This window comes from Enhydra lutris, unplaced genomic scaffold (assembly GCF_002288905.1).
Source record: "Enhydra lutris kenyoni isolate GAN:26980312 unplaced genomic scaffold, ASM228890v2 scaffoldscaffold10, whole genome shotgun sequence".
Classification (NCBI taxonomy): domain Eukaryota; kingdom Metazoa; phylum Chordata; class Mammalia; order Carnivora; family Mustelidae; genus Enhydra; species Enhydra lutris.
The window spans coordinates 20,562,590-20,571,523 of record NW_019154094.1 but is presented as its reverse complement, the minus strand read 5'-3'; positions in this window follow the sequence as shown (position 1 = coordinate 20,571,523).

Genomic DNA, 8,934 nt, shown 5'->3' with positions numbered 1-8,934 from the left:
GGTGACTCAATGGCTTAAGCCGCTGCCTTCGGCTCAGGTCATGATCTCAGGGTCTTGGGATCGAGTTCTGCTTCGGGCTTTCTGCTCAGCGGGGAGCCTGCTTCCTCCTCTGTCTCTGCCTGCCTCTCTGCCTACTTGTGATCTCTCTATCAAATAAATAAATAAAATCTTTAAAATTCTAAAAACAAATTAAGAAAATGAAGTGAAGCAGGCTCACCAAAGCTTGAATCAAAATCTAGCCCTTTATAGGTCTGTGACCCGGGCAAGTTGATTAACTTCTCTGAGCCTCTGCTTCTTAATCTGTAAAAATGGAAATGGTACGATTTCTAAATCAGAGAGCTGATAGAGGATTAAATGAAGGAATTAGGGCTGTGCCTGGCATATAATGCACTTTTAGTAAATGTTAGATATTGTTATTTTATGTAGGGATAAAAAATACCTTGTCCAAATTTTGAGGAGATTAGCAGCCCCCAATTGCCACCTGAAAGATCGATTCGTAATAACCCAGCCTGTCTAAATAACCAGCTCCCCCCAACCTGTCCCCCAGCCTGATAAGAGAGGTTTATTATAATTGGTAGCTAAAGTGGAGGAATTGCTTTTACTTTTTTTTTTTTTTAAGATTTTATTTATTTATTTGACAGACAGAAACACAGCAAGAGAGGGAGCATAAGCAGGGGGAGTGGGAGAGGGAGAAGCAGGCTTCCCGATGAGCAGGGAGTCTGATGTAGGTCTCCATCCCAGAACCCTGGGATCATGACTTGAACCGAAGGCAGATCCTTAACAACTGAGCCACCCAGGCTCCCTGCTTTTACTCTTATACACAATTCAGAATGAGGTAAGCCAGCTTCAAATTAAGTTCAGAAATGAGAATGTCTTCCTTTTACTTAGCTTATTTTTTTTTCTTTGTTACAGAATCACAAAAGAAAGTTTTGGCGAATGTGTCTGCATATTTAGAAGAGGCACAAATCTGATTTCTGTAAGCAGTCTCCAGCCTCCGCAGGAAAAAAGCCGACATTGCCCGCTCAGCAGAAAGGGTGGGTGACCCCTAGTCCAGAGCCGCAGGTTAGATTCAGCCTGACCTACCCACCTAGATGAAGTCAGAGTAGTTTACAGTTCACCGAAAGGATACCGACACTTAAACATTTTGAATTTGCTTGACTTCCTGGATGGCCAGTCTGCATGTCAGCCCAGCCCTGCACTGAGCCTGTTTTGGCCTGGATGATTAAGTTGGACCACAGCATTTCATCAGAAAGCATGAAACAGTGTGTGAGAGACCAACGAAGCTGGCAGCACTTCCCAAGAAGTTCTAGAGAGACGGTTCCAGCAACTGTGAAGCACTGTGTCCCAGGGTTAAAAATTACCTTTGAGAAATGCACACTTGGAACAACAGACTCTCTTGGCCAGTCTGTTGATAGCTTAAGAGAACATTTGAAAAAAGGAGGAAAGGCACTGTTAAGAACAGAATAATATGAGAACAATCTAAAATTCATTGACTATTACTGTGACAAGATATACATTAAACAATCCTACACAGATTGGGATAGATTTTGTTAAAAACGCTACTAGCTCAAACATTTGATTGCTCTCCTTATACATATGGAGAGAAAACACTGGAAGCAGTATAATGTACACACACACACATATATACATGTACATATAAAATATAGGAATATATAAATAAATATAATATATAAAAATATATCTCCCATCCCGATGTTTTTTTTTTATTTTTTTGTTAGTATTATGTTCAATTAGCCAACATACAGTACATCATTACTTTTTGATGTAGTATTCAACAATTCATTAGTTGCGTATAACACCAAAGTCTTTGTTCTTGGTTTTAAACTGGCATCCATGATTCACTGTCTTATCAGGGGAGTCGTGTGGGTCCTATAGGAATTGTATGGTCTTGGTTTTCCTGTTCTCAGATTTCTGTACAATCTTCACACTCCTACTGAGTTTTGAGATTTCCTGCTTGGAACAATGCAAGTCCTCCCTGTCACCTTTCCCTAAAGAGCTTTGTCCCTTGTTTATGATGTAATTTGCAGTTTTATCCAATGGCACTTTTTGCTTGAACAGTGACAAACATCAAGTGCAACGGAAGGATCTTGGGAAAATAGGTGAATAAAAAGATGAAAACTCCCAAAGAGAATACCTAGTTTGTGTGTCTGCGGGAGATTGTGTGAGCCGCCACCGGGCACCCTTGTGCGTTAGAAATAGAATGCCCTGATTTTCAACTGGGCTCACCATGTCCTGGAATAAAGATCGCATTTCCAACCCCCTTTGCAATTCAGCGTGGCCACACGGTAAGTTCTGTCTGATAGAATCAAGCAAATATCTTGAGCATGGCTTCTGGAACGTGTCCTTCCAGGCAGGGGCCCCATCTTCTTCCTTCCCGCTGGCGAGAATGAGGATAGGATGATTGGGGCTCAAGTTACTAACTTGGATGATGAGAAGAACACGTGGGGCAGATGGCAGGTCAGCAAGACAGGGTCTGGCTCCCTGGTGACGGAGAGCTGTCATGCCAGCCCAGGACTTCTCAGCAGGGTGCTTCTCCAGAAAAAGAAACAGCTATTTTCTTCAGTAGTCTTTATTTTGGGTTTTCTCTCTTGCATTCAAACCTAATTCTAATTGATCTGCCCTTCTTCCTGCCCTTCTTTTTTCCATCTTTCCTCTCCAAAGGAACTGCTCCCAGTTTTTGGACTAGGTCAGGGTTCCTCAATGTCTGCACTAGTGACATTTTAGGCTAGGAAATTCTTCTTCTTCTTCTTCTTCTTCTTCTTAAGATTTTATTTGTTTACTTGACAGAGAGAGACAGCGAGAGAGGGAACACAACAGGGAGAGTGGAAGAGAGAGAAGCAGGCTTCCCGCTGAGCAGGGAGCCCCATATAGGGCTGGATCCCAGGACCCTGGGAACATGACCTGAGCCAAAAGCAGACCCTTAATGACTGAGCCACCCAGGTGCCCCTAGGCTAGGTAATTCTCTGCTGAGGGGCCTGTCTAGTGCATTGTGGGATGTTTAGCAAGATCCCTGGCCTCCACCCATGAAATACCAGTAGCTCGTGCTCCCCTGAGTTGTAATAACCAAAACGGTCTCTAGACATTGCCAAATCTAGTCAGTTTTGGGTGACTTTCTTTCCTTGTCACTAAAATAAGCTCCTTGAAGACAGGACTGTATCTTATTCATATCTAGATCACTAGTGCTAGGCACTAGGACACATTCATACATATTCAGTAAGTGCTCATGGAATAGGGAGTGTGTCAATCAAAGGTCATTTCTCCAACTACATTTTAGGTCTTTGGTATGCTCCTCCCAGGCTCTTTAAAATGTATTCAACTTTGTATTTAGAGACAATTTTCATCTTATAGAAATGCTTTCAAGAACAGCACAAGAACTCTTACGTCCCTTATCCTCAGATTTGCCAGCTGTTAACATTTTACTGCAATCGCTTTGGTATTTGCGCTATGATTTTTTTTTCAGAACCATTAGAGAATAAATTGCATATTTTATGCCCCTTTATCCCTAAGTACTTCACTGTATATTTCCAAAAAGAATATTCTCTTCCAAAAACCATAGTAAAGTTAAACTTTCAAGAAATTTGACATTGACAGACTTTTGTTTAATCTGTCATTCAAATTCCAGTTTTCCAACTGACCCATTAATACCCTTTATATTACTTTCCCTCAGTGCAGAATCCAGTCTAAGAGCAGGCATTACATCTTACCATTCTGTTTCTTTCTTCTCCTTTAATTTGGAACATCTTCGCAGCCTTTTATGACATTGAAAATTTTGAAGAATATGGTGCGGCGCCTTTAAAAATAGGATACTCATCATTTTGAGTCAGCCTTGTGTTTCCTCATGACTGGGTTCAGGTTGTGCATTTCTGACTGGAAAACTATGGAGGTGATATTGTGTCCTTTCAAGCGTCATACCTAGAGGCACATGGTGTCCATCAGCCCTTCCCTGGTGGTACTAATTTTGATCACTAGGTCAAGGTGTTGTTCAGTCTCTTCACTGTATAGTTAACATTTTTATCCCTTTCAATTCATCCTCCATCTGTGAAGATTTCCCAATTCCAACACGCCCTCGACATTTGTTTGTTAGTGCTAGGTATCCTATTCTAAGCAAGAGCCCTCCTTTTCCATTTCCATTGATTACTTTATATCTGCTTATTTTCATTATGGACTCTTGCATTCCATATTGCCAATTGTTTATAACTCATTACTAGCCTTAATTATTTTGATGCCTAAATTGTCTTCGATTTGGCCACAGCGATTTCCTGTGTCCTCATGAAACGCCTCCATTATTATGATGAACACTTCCTTTCTTTCTGGCACAAAATGTTCCAGGTCAGCCCCACCCAAAATCAGCCATTTCTCCTAGGAGCCCTGGTTCCTTTCAGTTTCCTTAGACTCTCAATCTCCACATCCTAGCAAGGCATACTTCCAAGTGGTGAACTCCGGGATGGTTGGTAACGTACTTTTTGTGCTTTTCTGTTTTGCTTGAATTTTAAAAGTAATGAACACACATACACATATGTATTTTCCACAAAAGCCATAAAAATATTAGGAAAGAACCCATAACCACCATCAACCAGACTGCTGCCTCCGTGAAAACAACCAAATGGTACCTTCCACCCTTTTCTGGTTCTTTTTCCCTCCTGACAGCACTTCTAAAGACAGAGAGGCAACTAGTTTGGTTCACATCAGATCTGTGGTATGGGAGTCTTGGGAGCCACAGATGGGAAATTTGAAGGGAGGTATGGAGCTAACACAGTGCAGAAGTAAAAACATAAGGTCAAAAAGTTAAATGAAACAGGAGGTGTTTTTCCCTCCTTGCACCTCCCTTGGGATATGGAAGAGCTTTTTGGTGTAGGCTGCACACAGACGTGACCTTTCAAAGAAAATGGCAGCTTTGCAGCTACTGTAGGATTGGTCACCCTCCCAGAGAACAAAGCACAAAACTGAATTACAGTCCCTTTTGGTCAAAGTACTCACTGAACAGAAGTGGTAAGAGTGGGCATCCTCGTCTTGTTTCTGATCTCAGAGGAAGAGCTTTTTACTTTCACCATTGAGAATGAAGTTGGCCGTGGACTTGCCGTATATGGTCTTTATGATTTTGAGGTTAAGAGTTAAGAATGCAACAACGATAATAGAGTTACAGTAATTGCTTACATATGGATTAACAAACATACCTCAAACAGCTGGTGTGTTGGGAGTTTTTAATCATGAGAGTGTGTTCAATTTTATCAAATGCTTTCTCTGCATCTATTGAGATGATGACGTGATTTTTTAAGACTTCATTCTGTTAATGTGTCATGTCCCATGAATTAATTTTTATATATTGAACCATCCTTGTATCTTAGGGATAAACCCCACTTGGGTCATTGTGTCAGATCGTCATAATGGGCTACTGAATGTGGTTTGCTAGGGTTTTGCTAGGGTTTTTATCCTAGCAAATTCACCAGAGAAATTAGCCTGCAGTTTTCTTTTCTTACAGCATCTTTGTCTGGCTTTCATACTGCAGTGATGCTGGCCTCATGAAATGAGTTTGGAAGATTCCCTCTTCTTTAGTTTTGAGAAGGGGTATTAATTCTTCCTCGGATGTTTGGTAGAATTCACAAGTGAAGCCATTGGGCTTGGGGCTTTTCTTTCCTGGGAGGTTGTCCTGTATTTTCATCTGCTAAATCTGGCAACTTAACCCCTGCTGGGGGAAGGAGGATTGAAGGGCTTCCTGGTGAAGGAGACATCTAGGAAAAGAAATAGACAAATGAATGTGTATATCTGGAATGATGGGTAGAAAGTGTGGAGTTCTGGGGAACTTCCCTTCCCCCACCCCAACAAGGCCTCTGGAAGTTTTTTATCTCTCAGTCACCTGAAAAGGGTGAGATTATAATTATAATAATAATTATAACCTCTATCACTGAAACATTTGTCATGTGTCAGATATCATTAGTTTATGACATTCATGCCAAATTCTCTGTATTCTCTTTCAACATTTCTCTGAGGCAGGTGTTCCCATTTTCCTGATGAGAAAACTGAGGCCGAGAGAGTCAATGTGATTTTTCCAAGGCTAACCAGGTTGTGATAGAGCCAGAATTCACATTCAGGTGGGTTTGGTTGCAAAGCTTACAAGGGCAAATGTTGTTTAGATTGCTTCTAATCCCACAGAAGACCTGGATATTTGGGGGGATGGACTTGAAGCAGTGTGGAGTCAGGCTTTTGACTCTCCCTGAACTTCAGAATCTGAACTTCATGATCTACGTGCCACTGTCTTTCTCTGTCCCAGAGGTGCTTCTGAACTGGAGAAGATGCTTCTTGACCCAGACTGGTGTAAGCCATGTGGTCCATCACGGGCCTGGCCCGGCATGGTCAGGCAGAACCGGGAAATAAGGCTAGTCCCATTTCTTTGATCTAACAGAGTTCAAGTGAGGCCAAGTCAAGAGTGGCAAGTCAGGATAGAAGTTTCCTTCAGATACACAGAGAAGTAAAAAGGAAGGGTTGGGGGCTGTTCACATGGTGGGCAAGAAGGTGGACTTCGGAGGCTGAGGTCAACGGAGGTCTTTTATCTACCACTTCTAGCTTGCGGCTTTGGAAAAGTTATTTGAAATTTCTGAGCCTCTCCTTCCTTGTAAACAACAGAGTTTAACGTAAGTACTTGCTGTGATGGTTCTGATGATCTCATGAGATAACACTGATAGAGCTGTCCAGCAGGCTTTGTAAATGGTCGCCACCACAGCCATCATTGTCAGTGAGGATGGTCATTACTGCTGTTAGAAAGTGGGGAAGGGGCTCCTGGGTGGCTCAGTGGGTTAAGCCTCTGCCTTCCACTCAGGTCATGATCTCAGCATCCTGGGATCGAGAGAGTCCTGCATCAGGCTCTCTGCTCAGCAGGGGGCCTGCTTCCTCCCGCACGAACCACCTGCCTCTCTGCCTGCTTGTGATCTCTCTGTCAAATAAATAAATAAAATCTTAAAAAAAAAAAAGTGGGGAATACTGAGCTAACTTATTCTGGAAACTTGATTCTCTGCATTGCTTTCTCTCCATGTTTATTAATCACTTACAAATTGATGCCAGGCCCTGGGCAAAGAGGAACAGGAGAAACTCAAGGTCCAGCGGGGGAGACCCATGAAAGAGGCAGACCATACAGAGTGAGCGATTGCACAGGAGTGATGGACTCAGGTCAGCAAGACCCTGGAAGAGGAAGTGTGCACATGGCGGAAGCTGGTGCACATGGCTGGAACCAGAAGCATGGCTTACTGGTTCACACCACTGAGAGGCACAGGGGGAGCCTGGCTTCATGGCTTGCAGCCCTCCAGAAAGGCAGGAGGCAGGAGCTCATGCCAGGTCGCCATGAGTCCATCTCTCTACATCTCTCAGTTACAGCTCCCTGTGTGTTTCTTTCATTCTCAAGCATCTCTCTCCAGGTTACATTCCACTGGCTTAAAAACCCTCCCTAGAAGAGAAGTCTTTTTGCTAAAGAGTAATGATGACATTTCCAGCACAGAGTCTTTGGCCTGAATTGGGTGCATGCCCATCCGTGAGCCATTCATGGTGACCCCCCACTCCCACCCTACAGATTCAGAGAGTACAGTGATCCCACCTGGTACTGATAGACCATATAGTCCATTTTTCAAAGGGAAACTGAGTTATGGTCATGAGAAGGGGGAATGGACACTAGGTAAGCAAAGGCAGCAGGTGTATGCTCCTGGAATTATGGAAAGGTGGCCAATGAAAGCTTCCAGAATGAAGGGGTCCCTGTTTAAAACCACAGAGGCATGAAAGTGTGCTTTGTCTGAAGAACGACAAATAGAAGGAAAAAGCAAGGAGATGGGAATGGAAAGGTTCAGTGATATTTTCAGAGAATTTCATTTTTCCAAGTGTTGTCACTTATGTTTCCTTCTTTGAGCCTCACTTGGACCACCTGGTGAGGAGAGTCAACTCCGGTTTTCTCACCTGTAAACTGGAGATATTTATGTCTATTCTAGAAGGGGTCCAGCAGCTCCCACTGTTGCTAAGTTCAGGTGCTGTAACACCCATCACTGGTCTCTCTTGCTGGGTCCCCACTTTGGTAAATGGTTCTTTTGTCAATGTCTCTGCAGTTACCTTCTTGGTGTGTGTTAGCCATGTCGTGGGCGGGCGGGGGGTGCTTGATGAATATAACAACATATACATTTGGGAATAACGTGCAGTAGAATTGGTCCCAAAAATCCCAGTTGTTTCTTGGGGCGGGAGGGGAGAACTCCCACCTCATCTTCTCCCAGCCCGGAGAAAGGGGTAATTAAATAGTGCTTACATGAATCGTGCAATGTGGCGGCCAACAGTCAGCAGAGAAAGAAATGATTGCAGGCTATTTGTCACCACCAGGCTCCCCATGATTTGTAATACAAGGTAGGACTCAACAGGAACAATTTATTTTAGCTTCATCATTCCCTCCTCTTAATGATGTTTACTTTGCAGAATGTGTCTCATAATTTTCTTTCTTTTCTTTTTTTTTTTTTTTTGCCACTGCCTCCTCCTGTCAGCGTCCTCCTTTGTGCCAAGAGTACAAATATCTCAGAGATTCCAACTTCCTCAGAAGAAATGTGACTTTATTAATAGCCTCTCAAATGGGACTTACAAATTCACCTGTAGGACTAAATAAGAACCTGAGAAATATCAGAGAAAGATGGATGGATGATTCGGCCCCAACAGATACTAGAAATTCAAGGTCAAGCTACTTCTCTAACAGTAATATTCAAAAGCTGCTGATTCCTTCCAGCTATTTTTCCTCTTATCCATCCATCCATTATATAACCACTGGGTGCTAAGGAACGAGGCTGGGCTCTAGAGATACAGTGATGAGCAGGACAGGCAGGTCTGCACAGAATTTATGGTCCAAAGGGACAGTGAGAACATTAAATGGTCACTGTGCAGTATCAGGTCTAAATAGGT